The following is a 12669-nucleotide window of genomic DNA, read 5'->3' on the forward strand; positions in this document are numbered from 1 at the left end:
GTATGCACGGAACTCTTTCATCTTCTCCTAACATCAAGCTAATGTATGCGTCCTGCCAGAAAAGGGAAAGAGCATCACGAAAAACTCCATCACCATCACCTTTCTCTTCATTACCATGATCATTGACCATCTTTACAACTACAAACTTATTCAAGATGCCCTCATCAAGAAATATCAACATAAGCTCCTTTCTAAGATTGGATCTGTGAAGTGTGATGGTTGTCGATTCTTGTATAGCATCTGTCGATTCTTGTGCTTTATATGACACAGGAAGGTTGGATGTAGAAATGACTTCAGGAGTAGCAAGTACTTGTGGTGCTGTATCAGACTGAATATCAACAGATGCAACAAACTCACCATCACTCACCAAAATTCTGAAATTGGGGAAAACATATAGTCAAAAATAGAATATAGTAGTACCTAGGCATACCTAAATATGTATGCTACCTTCAAATGGTGTTTGATAATTCTCAGAGGAAGAGCTCTTAATAGTTGGTGTTGTGACTGGTGTTGACAATTCCTCCTGATAATTGTTGTCATTAGCACGACTTGTATCTAATTTTTAAAGAAAATATATTTTTATATGTGCACCCAAATTTTAGCACCATAGTAATAAAATAAATAATAGCGTGAGTTTTAACTTACAGACATTCATTGTAGTTTGAATAAGGCTTTCACCATCAGAGTCAGAAGAACTACAATCTAACTCAAACACAGCATGCTTTTCCAATAAACGAACATACACGGCACCTTGTCCAGAGACTTTCAGCAAAGCATCTGCATTTATTGAACATCCATTAGCAAACTTAGGTTTGACAAGATCTCCATAACATGCCTGTAAAAAGTATGGGTGAAATAAAAGTTTTGATAACAATTATTGTGTAACATAAGAATCAATCACCAATTAGCATTCACAGCTTAAGCACCTTGCCAAGACCTTGAAACATCTTTCCTAAGTCTTGTCAAGATGAATCATGATCTTGGCAGGATCATACAAGGTGTTGACAAAATGAGCCATGATCCCATAAATAAAATTTTACGATTTTGGTGTGTAAAACTTTCACAACATTGGAGATACAGACTGGTCATGCAGGGTTTGCCCATTTCATACGTATGTAATAAAGCATGTGGGGGTGCATGATAAATGCTTACATTTGCATATATAATAAGAAGGGGGTGTTAATCTGCTATTATGTACAAATAGCAATCTAATTTTGGTTTCCTAAATAAAAACACAATTTTCACATATTTTAAAAGTTATGCAGGTCAATAATTTATACATACTAGCTAAGATTACAGAAATCAGAGAGCTTAGCATCAAATGAACATTGGTTTTAAAAATAAATGCTGACTTTCACCCGAGGTTTAAGACTATTAAATTAGCAAACTTGAAGAAAAAAACTACCATTGTGTACAAACAAGAAGAGGGATGTTTAAAATTTGAACAAGTTTAAATAAGTTAGTACTAAGTGGATACAGATATGCTGGATTCCAAACAACCTTACCTTCATATACTCAAAAAGCACATGACGTTTTGGTAGTTGTAGCTCAATGTTGCATTTTAAGGTGGCAGCATCCCAAGATCGGTCAAAGGAAAACCTGACACGATAAGTCTATTTTTCAAGTGCTACACGAGCCTTATGTGTTGGGACCTTTTTCGTTTCAGGATTGGGAATGATCACTAAATCTCTATAGACAATATTAGATGTACTAGGTCTTCCTCTTTTGCTTGTTGTTCTAGTAGTCCACGTTCTTTTCTTGTTTTGTCTATTTGAATCGCTATGTTTGCCTTGAACAGAAATTCCAGATCCAGATGCCGATGGCGATGCGCGATAGCTTGGAAACCTTTGCGCCAATTCAGCACGGATAGACGTTACATTCTCTGCTTCTGCATCTGAAGTATTAGACGTAGTTGCAGCAATCCGTTGAACATCTTCGCTGGTTATACTTTGAATTGAACGGAGAGCAATAGCAGCCTGTTCACAAGCAGCTGCAAGACTTTGTCGTTTGTCGGCCATGATGTTTCGGTTCTACGCGCGCGCGCAGCATTATGAATTTAATTAGGACATTTTAAAATCATATAGAATATTTTTAAATCATATGGAATATTTTTAAATCATATGGAATATTTTTAAATCATATGGAATATTTTTCAATCCGTATGGAATATTTTTAAATCCATATGGAATATTTTAAATCCATATGGAATATTTTAAATCCAATATAGAATATTTTTAATTGAAGATTCAAATATATTAAATAAATCGAATAAAGATATGTTCGGCGCGCCATACAAGAAGGCCAATATTTCCTGCGGTCCTTGTGGTTTCCGTGAATTGTCTAACTTTCAACTGTCACAAATGCTTTCAGCTATTTAAAAATGGATTAAATCACCATTGTGATAATGTCTGTAAAACGTGCACACAAAAAGACTTAGTTGAGATTTCACATGAAAAACATTTGTGTTCGGATTAGTTCAAGATTTGTCGGTCTACTGCTTGTTTTATTCGTCACAAAAAATTGCGTCGGTCCAAAGGGGTTGACTTGCCATCTTGTTTTTCTCATTTTAACCGTTTTTTTTGCCTGTTTCTTCTGGGGTTTTCCTATTCCTCTTTGAGCAAACTGTTGCATACGGTTTACAGCGTTATATCCTGTTTTGTTTGCTGTTCGATTAACACGAGATTTTGCAGACTTTTTAAAACTTTTCCCTTATATAACATCGTCATTTTGCTGGGGTCTGCGTGGAGAGGTTCGTAGGTGGCTGTGTCTTATAGAAGGGTCTTGGCTTTGTTTATGTATTCTAATTTGTCCATGATAACTGTATTGCGTCCTTTTTCATCTCGTAATACAATTCTTTAGTCGTCATTTTGTAGGTTTTTAATTGCTCTTAATTCTTCGTTGTTTAGAGTAACTGGTGGTTTGTGGCAGAGGTTATTGGTGGTTTTGTGACAAATGTCTTCTTTCGATTGGTCTGTTAAATTTGTGTACTTCACAGGTGATTCCAGGTCGGCAACGTGGTCAAGTTTGTTCGCGTGTATGAAGTTGTAATTTAATCCTTTGTTCAGAATTTTCGTTTGCTGTTCGGTTAGTGTTTGCTTTGGGTGCTCGTGATCCATTCGTTTTTGGTTGGGTTAGAGTTGTTTGTATCATCTTGATTCTTGTTATTTTCGATAAAGTTCGTGGTGTTGTTTTATAATATTTGTGGAAGTTGCTTTTTTCTTGGGTTCATTAATGCATTTGGCGTCTGTCTTTCGCTTTAGAAATGGGAAAGAATGATTTGCAGGAGGAGAGCGACTTCAACAGTGAGAGCCAACTTTCTAGTATTCCTGAAAAAAGTCGTCACGATATTTCACCACAAGAGACAAAAGTAAATGAACCACTGATTTTTTAGAACGATAATCTAATAAAACAGCAATCGCACACCTATAGCAAATTAGAGGGGAAATTAAATATGGTCATATTAAGATGCCTCCTAATACGATGAAAAGAGGTCACCCAAAAGGATGTGTGGTTACTGCTATTGGTATTCCATGAAGTAAGAAACATAAATCTGAAACTGATATAATGTTACCATTCTCTAAGTTGCCGCCCGTTGACAAAGCGCGACTTATCCTGGACTATTTAACAAGCAAATTTACCACTGCTTAATAATTGAGGGTAAAAGATTGTCGAGTAGTCATGATGTTCAGCATAATGTCCACCTAATACCTGATACCATTAGGGACACTGACATCGTTGACATTAATTGCGTTCAAAAATATTTCGAACAAAAGGGATGGTTAACAGTTCTTTCTATTCTGGAAAAAGACAATGAAGTCTTTTACAAATTATGTGAGAAAGGTGTAACCGAGGCACAAGAAAGTATCACATGCTATCGGTGCCTTTTATGGTATCCTTTCTTGTATATCACTCACAAAAAAAAACAAAAGCACGCAATTGGTTTTGTTATGGTTTCAAAGAAAAGTACAATTTAATTGTACAGCAAGACAGCATAAGAATGTTTAAAAACATCTTTAACTATACTCTTAAAATAGCTACTTCGAATTTCAACCAGTTATGCAGGTCTCAATTGAGAGATTTTTCAATTGAGACTGAGTTGGTTTTTTAACTTGGAAACTTTATAAGGAAAGCAGCTTCTTCTATATATTTATTTTAAGGTCTTGAGTATTAGACTAGATGTAAAGTATGCCCTAACACTTCACAAAACGTTGCCGCAACTATAGAAATACAGGTATGGGAAAATCAATATTTTGGGGAGCTCATATATTCATATATGCATGATGTATAATCCATAGAAAACAATGCATTTCAAAGAACATTATGGTGGAGTATCATGAATGTATGAACATGAGCCTCTCTCACAACTAATAATTTCTACGCTCATGTAGGAGTAAACTTAACAGTTGTTTTCCAGGTACATTTCACAAACAAAAAAGTGTCTTGTAGGCCAGCTTAAAAATTACATACCAAGGGTTACGGTATTCTTTGTTGAATTCATGTTGTGTTCATCATTGATGTAAAAATAACAAATTATATTCAATTATATTAAAGCATCAAAAAGTACCACTAATATACGTACCATGTGTGTTCGCTCACAAATAGGTCTTACTCTAATAACTATTAAAAAATGTTTTTGGAAAGAATCACAATAACATAGTTGTTCAAATAAACAAAGGATCCAGGCTCTAAGAGAAATTACACAAAAATCAAGCACTAACGAGATAAAGAATAATAATTCACTATATGTGATGAAGATAAAAAATTTTGATAAACTTAGTCAAATCACAGTGCAGTAATATACTGTAATTCCATCATCCAACTAACTCATTATGATGTTTCATTGGTGTCTTTCAGCTTTGTTTGAGTAACCAAACATAACAAATAGTATTTCAGCCTAACACCTGATTTTTAATTCGTAAATTGAGATGTCGGAACGATAACCGTGAATACACAAGATCCCATGACGCGAATCGCCCACCATACCGTTTTTTGTATTCGTATCATAAGGTACTGAACGTATATTTAGAACTTTGACTACCGAGTATCGAAGGTAGCGTAAATTTCCAATATCCCCGGCTGCCGGGCATCTAGTATTTTAATAATCTTTCTCGGCTTTTGGGTACGTATTGTGAAATTGGGTCGGCACCATTGAGTTCTATAATAACTGGAGCGGCTAACTGCACTGGGACGAGGACGCCGAAAAATGCTGGCCAACGGCACCTCTCCCAAATAGTGAAATGTAATTGTAAAAATCATTGTTTGATGTCATAGTGTTTGCAAACAATATTACCACTTAACATGAAAAAGTTTGTTTATCAATTTTATAAACTAAAAATCGGCTTTGTCAAGTAGTGGTGCACTGTCGTCTACAATGACCATCCCATGATTTCATAAAAATTACGACATTCCAAGTAAAAACATCAAGATGGAAACGCCAACCCTTACGAAAACTATCATTAGGAATTCCTATTAAAACTTTCTACAGGATGCTATTAGAAATGAGCCCATGAGCCTATAAGAATAATGTATAGGATGCTGTAAGAACCTATAGGAATTCATATTAGAATTCATGTAAGAATTCTTATAAGAATTCTTACAAAGGAATCCTATTGCAAATCCTACAAGTTTTCCTTTACAAATTATTGCTATTAAGATTCCTTCCAGATCTCCGAATTCCTATTAAGACTTCCTATAGGATCCTATTGGAAATTGGCCAATGATCTTATAGGAACAACGTATATGATGCTGTAGGAACCCATAGGAATTTATATAAGAATTCCTACAAGAATTCCTAAAAGAAATCTTAAAAAGGAATCCTATTAGAATTCCTAAAAGCATTCCTATACAAATTCCTACAACAACTGCAATAAGACATCATGCAGGAATTCCTATAAGAATTCCTACCAGATATCCTACGAAAATTCCCACAAAACTCTTAAAAGAATTTGTAAAGAGGTAGCTACTTGGTACCTGGGGATTTCTAAATGTAGTTACTACTTTAGTGACCTTTATTGAGCTGTCAACTCTTTAAGCAGAAGCGTTCATCTTTTCCGCCCCCAAACTTAGTTTTTTGTTGTTTTGAAACTGTCGGGTAATATCATGTACATAGTCTCTAATTTTTTGACTACACTATGAAACAATTCAAAGTTTCATAATTTTTTTATTGGCCATTTGGTATATGTCTTGAAGCATGCTGCAATTCATCTCAAATTTACTTGTAACTACATCAAATACTCTTTTAAATGTTGTACTTTTCTGGAGGACATGTATTCATTTCTGTATTGATTTCCAATTTGCATAAAGCCATCCCACAAAAACATCCTCACGCCTGACCTTATTAACAAACTGTATTAGACATCTTAAAATGATAGAATAAAGGTTGAAAGCTTTATTTACCACACAGTGCAGCAACTTCATCGCTTTGGTCGTTTGATCCAATGATTGCTTTGGTGTTTTATCTTTGTGAGCATTGGACGTTTTCCCTGTTAGGAAATGTGTTGCCAAATCATCTCTGGAACAAATCATGTCTATTAACGCATACGTGTAGTTCTTTGGATTTCCTTGTAAATTCAAAAGACCCTTATGCGAAGGCAAAATCTTAATACCAGGAGCCAGTGCTACCTAATAAAAAATTTAGAAGGCAGAAATACGGAAATGATTATTCGAAATATTTATACGTTTGAAATTTATATTTTTGCGGTGACATTTCAAAAATCAAAATCAAACGTCAACCTCCAAATTTTACAAGTCTTGCTGGATATCTTTCGCTTTCCATTTTGATTGTATCTACATCAATTTGTTTTGCTGCATTGAAGTCTATGGGCCACTTGACAATTATTTCGCGGGTAAAGAGCCAGGATTCGTTGTTAAATGCTGTAGAATTTCCATCTTGTATCCATGGTGGCATTTCAAAAATTAAAATCAAACGCCAACCTCCAAATTTTACAATTCTTGCTGAATATCTTTCGCTTTTCGTTTTGATTGTATCTACATCAATTTTTTTCTCATTTTTCGTTTCGCTGCATTGAAGTCTATGGGCCACTTGACAATTATTTCGTGGGTAAAGAGCCAGGATTCGTTGTCAAATTTTGTAGAATTTTCATCCTGTATCCATGATGTTTGTCCAATATCAAAAGTATTGTCTACAAAATCAAAAATCGCAAACTTCATTCTTAAATTTTACAATTGCTCACCTTTTAACAACAGGATATAACAAATTCCGAAAAGAGACATCTCGTTTTCTTGATATTCAAGATAGTACAAGAGTTTCACACTTCTTATATGAATTTTCTTTTTCTATGAGATTTCACATTGTAATGGGAATCCTTGAAGGAATCGCATACCAACTATCACAAAGCAAACAACTTAATTCAATGGTGTCGAAATCAAAAACCAATTTTTCTTCAATCGCGTGCTGTTTCTGTTCGTAATGGTTCTGAAAACTCATTATATAATGACTAAATTTCGACATGTTTTAATGCTCTGTTTGAGGAGTTTAATCAATGTCAGCTCGTAAAGCTGTTGTTTAAATTCTGGTAAAAAATTCAAACATCAGCAGCCTTTGATTCAAGAGATGGCATTATCATTGTCGTTTACACAACCACCAACTCCATACCACAATGCTTCGTTTATTTCATGCATTAGATATCTAAAGAATCTACCATAGTTGTAAATATGGAGAAAAAATAAGTTACATTTCCTATATATTTCGATTGCTACATAGGTTTTTCATTAACATTTCCAGAAGATTTTCTATAGGAATATTAATATTCATATAGGTTTTTAATTCCACTATTTTCTTAAAGGATTTCCAGTTGGAATTGCTAAACAAATCCCATTATGTTTCCTATAGGATTTCCTAGAGGAATTTAATTATTCCTATAGGCTTTAAAATTGCCGCCATTTTCTTAATATATTTCCTATCGGAATCGGAATAAAAATGAATTGACTCTGTCTTCCTATAGGATTTCCTACAAGAATTGAAATATTCCTATAGGCTTTAAAATTGCCGCCATTTTCTTAATAAATTTCCTTTAGGAATCGGAATAAAAATGAATTCACTCTCCCTTCCTATAGGATTTTCTACAGGAATTTAAATATTCCTATATATTCCTTTTAAATCGTGAACTTTTTCTTAATAAACTTTGCTCTCTTCACCCTGCACTAAATTACACCTCTGATGCAGAGTCAAACAATCAATTAGCTTTTTTAGATGTTCTTGTACACAAACGCAATGGTCAGTTCTTAACAAGCATTCATTGCAAAGCAACTTTCACTGGTTTGTACACACGCTTTGACTCTTTCTCTTCGCATGGAGAAAATATTTCTTTAGTGAAGTGTTTGATAAAGCGAACGCATAGATTTTCCTCAAAAGAGTTTATTGATAGTGATCTTATATCACTGAAGAATATTTTTGTGTTAAATGGATATCCGGAGAAGTTGCTAGACAAACTTTTCTTATCCACTAACAATGAACGGAATGAAATTTTCGGGCTGGCCAAGTGCCCTGTTTTTCTTAAACCTCCCTGGATGGGCAAGGCCTCTAATGACATCGAGAGGGAAACTAAAAATATCACTGAGAGTTGTTTTTTTTGCATGCAATGTGGTCTTTATATTCTCAAAAAGAACTATTCTTCCAACCACTCCCAAATTGTCCCTCCCTGCTCAAATATCAAGCAATGTACTCTACGAGTATAAATGTGAGTGTGATGCTCGCTATGTAGGTAGGACTTCTCAAAGGTTGAGTGAAAGAATAAAACAGCATGTACCAGCTTCTGTCAGGAATAAAACTCTTCCTTTACGACAACTACCAAAACGTGGGTGTAAAAGTGAAAATCCGATTCTATGTGATTCAGCTATTGGAAAACATCTTTTGAGCAACACTCGCTGTGCCAATGCTTATTCTGATGAAAACTTTAGAATTATTAAAAAATGTCGTTCGTTATTCCAGCTACGCGTCATGGAGTCGGTATTAATTAAATTGACTAATCCTGTCCTTTGCCGACAAAAGGATTACATGTTTAATCTGTCTTTGTTTTAAGTGTCATCTCTAAAAATAGAGATGACATTGACCTTTTGTAACGTTATAAATATAGCATTGTTTGGAGGTTCTCATTTAGCAGACGTTGACATCTAATGAGTAGTCTGCAGAAATGCATAGTGTCTCTTTCTAGCTGTAAATAACGGTTCCCTTGAATTGTTTGGTTAGTGTTTTGGTTAAAATAGTTCTTTTAAGAACTATTACATTGTTATTATCATTATTCACCATGGTATTTGCTATTTTTAAATCTATCTTTAACATATTCCCTATCGGAGTCGGAATAAAAATGAATTCACTCTGCCTTCCTATAGGATTCCTACAGGAATCTTATATTCAAATTGGAATTCTAATAAGATCCTATTGATAATTTTCGTAAGGAAAAACATTTTACTGTCACAAGCTCATCATCCTCATATCAAGTTTTTCTGGGCTCAAGCGACCCAAAGATTTCATGCCAAGGTCTTGATTACAGGAGTCGGAAGATGCCTTGTAAAAACATCTGTGCTGCTGTTTAACAACAAAATGTTGGGTGGGAATCCCTTGTGGTGAAGTTTTCGAATCATCCGCTATTTTCTTTAGATCACCATATAGTTCGACCAAAAGCTAATACAAGCCGAACTCAGACTTTTATCAAATACAAAGCACTGCCAGGAAACTTTGCGTAATGTCTTAATTATGAAAAATCTCATTCTTCTGACTATTTTTATACCACAACGGACTATTGCTCCAACTCAATCCAAAATGTTAGAAATAAAGTGTGTTCAAAAAGTCAAACAAATTCAGTATGAGCTTTAGATTTTGGATGAAGAGTAAATTTTTGACAAAACCCTGGAAATGATACTAAATGTAATACAATACACAAGAAAAAATCATCGTGAGGAAAATGGAATTTCATTGAAAAACAAGTCTTTATCCCAAAAAAGGAACAAATTTCAAAGCGTAGGTCACAATCCGCTTTGCTAATACGAAAATACAAGAGGTGTCCAGGTAAACGAGTGGGAAGAGCTGCCGATTGAAAAAGTGAAAATTGAGGTATTTGAAGAGAAGCTTGAAAAAGAAGAGAAGCACGAGAAACGCAAATTACAAGTAATTGAAGAGCAACTAGCAAAAAAGATGAAACTGAACAACAATGACAAAATTGAAAATTCTGAGGAGCGTTAGGTAGATATTCAAGAAATAAAGTTGTCATATGCTCAGAAAGACGTGCTTCTAAATTTAAATGAATGGCTTTCAGATGACCAATATGATGCATCACAAAAAAATTAATAGGTGATCTTGGTACCAATGTGGGAGGTCTAAACACAGTTGTAGCAGTAACATACAGCGACAAATTTATAAATATTTTTGAAAATATCACCCAAGCAATTCAATGTCACAATATTGGTCACCAATGGGTGGTTTCTACATCCAAAACTGGTAAAATAGTAGTCTTTTAATCTATGAGTACCAACCTGAATTCATTATTAAAAAGCAACTCCAGAATGTTTACAAAAACCTTCAAGAACAGAATGGTTCCTTAAATGCCAAAGTAATTCTCCAACAACATCAAAACGATCATCAGATTGTGGTCTTTTTGCTGTGGGAAATGCTGTTACATTTGCTAATGATGTGAACCTTAGCTCTGTTACATGGCTGCAGGAGAAAATGCGAGTGCATCTGGTCAAATGTTTCGAAGAACTTCCAATTTCACTTCTGGAATTAGTGTTCTTTTAAACTCAAAATATACCATACGCAAAGTTGCTCAAGTAATTGGCTAATTCCTTCCTCTCCTGCAGTAAGATATGACGACTGCCAATACAGATCAATTGAGAATGACAAAATACAAGCTCTGAAACAATGTCAAGGGAATTTAGATATGTGCATGGCTTTATCTTCTAAATCAATTGGCAAATTAAATTGATGGTGATTATCACTACTATATGCAAATTATTTCGTTCATACTCTGGCGATAGATGTAGTAGTTCACTCAGATGCATCACATTCCGGTTGGGGTGGTGTATTGTGGAACCAGAAAACTGGTGGATTTCGGACTAATTCGGAAAAGTCAAAGCAGATCAACTATCTCTAACTTCTAGCTCCCTATTTCGTTTTGAAATATTTTCATTGTTTTCTTGCTGACAAACAAGTAAAAATTAAGACTGATAACACCATTGCTGTCTCCGTTATTAACAATAAAGCACAAGTCATAGTGCATACTGCAATGATGCTGCCCGTAGCATTCGATATTTTGTGAACACAATAATATGTTGTCGACGGCAGCGTATATACCATGGACGCAGAATGTTATCGCCGATAGAGAATCACGAAATAAAAATATTGATATTGGATGAATGCTTAATCCGACGTGTTGGTCAACAGCTTTGACGCAACTTGCTTTCCTTCCTGACACTCCTTTGATCTTTTTGCATCTCGCTCAAATCATCAAGTTGCTTGCTACGTTTCTTATAGACAAGATCCTTGCGCCGATGCTATTGCTTCTTTTACTAAAAACTGGAAAAATAGAGATTTCTATTGTTTTCCCACATTAAGCTTTATACCGCAAGCCATCCGCAAGATAATTGAAGAGAAGGCCAGGGGAATTTTAGTTACCAACTCAGAGTTCGTACCCATTTTTAGTACAAATATTGGAGAAACCTCCTTCACGTTTACCAATGGAAACCGACTTACTAATTCTGCCTTCTCATATCAATCTCAAACAACCATTACACAAGAAACTGAACATTCTTATCTGTCTTTTATCCGGGGTAAGCTAAAAGTAAAAAGGTTTTCTTCAGAGACAATAGACATTATTCTAAGCTTATGGCGTTATGGCACGAGAATGAAATACCAGTCAACAGCTAAAAAAATGGTTTGAATTTTGTCTTACGAATGATTGCGATTTTGTATCCCCCCCCTTTGCCCATGGCTCTCACTTTTCTATCAAACTTTTAGAAGTCAGGACTATCATATAGTTTAATCAATACGGCCCGAAGGTTTTTTCTTCAATCTTCACATGGGAATATAACAATGTACCAATCCGACAATTGCCAATTGTGAAACGATCTATGAACGGTGTATACGAAACTCGGCCATCGTTACCAAAATATTGCTCGACATGGGATGTAAACATTGCATTTAATTATATAATTATCTCTGCCGCTAGGAAACTCTGGTATCACTCCCCCTCAAAGAACTGTCACCCAGACTTGCCTTCCTCCTGTTACTCTTAAGTGGCGAAAGATGCGAAACAATTAATAAATTATTCATTGATCATATGGTAATTGAAGACTTCAAGGCTACTTTTGTTGTATCAAAAAAACTCAAACATTCGAGACATGGTAGACACCGTTAACATTTTTAGCCTACTCCGCCGATAGAAGATTATCTGTAGTCTCTCATGTTTTGGAGTATTTAAAACGTACGGCCCCACCATGTTGAGCAAATAAACAACTTCTTATCAGTTTTATAAAGCCACACCGACCTGAAACTATTTCACATTGGGTTAAACGTTTTAAGACTGATGCTGGTATTGACGCATCTATTTATACAAGTCATAGTACAAGGGCGGCTTTAGCTTCTCATCTTGCTTCAAAAAACCTTGATATAAAAGATATGTGTGCAGCAGGATGATCAAAATAACAAACTTTTCA

Source organism: Xenia sp. Carnegie-2017, unplaced genomic scaffold (assembly GCF_021976095.1).
Source record: "Xenia sp. Carnegie-2017 unplaced genomic scaffold, XeniaSp_v1 HiC_scaffold_6, whole genome shotgun sequence".
Classification (NCBI taxonomy): domain Eukaryota; kingdom Metazoa; phylum Cnidaria; class Anthozoa; order Malacalcyonacea; family Xeniidae; genus Xenia; species Xenia sp. Carnegie-2017.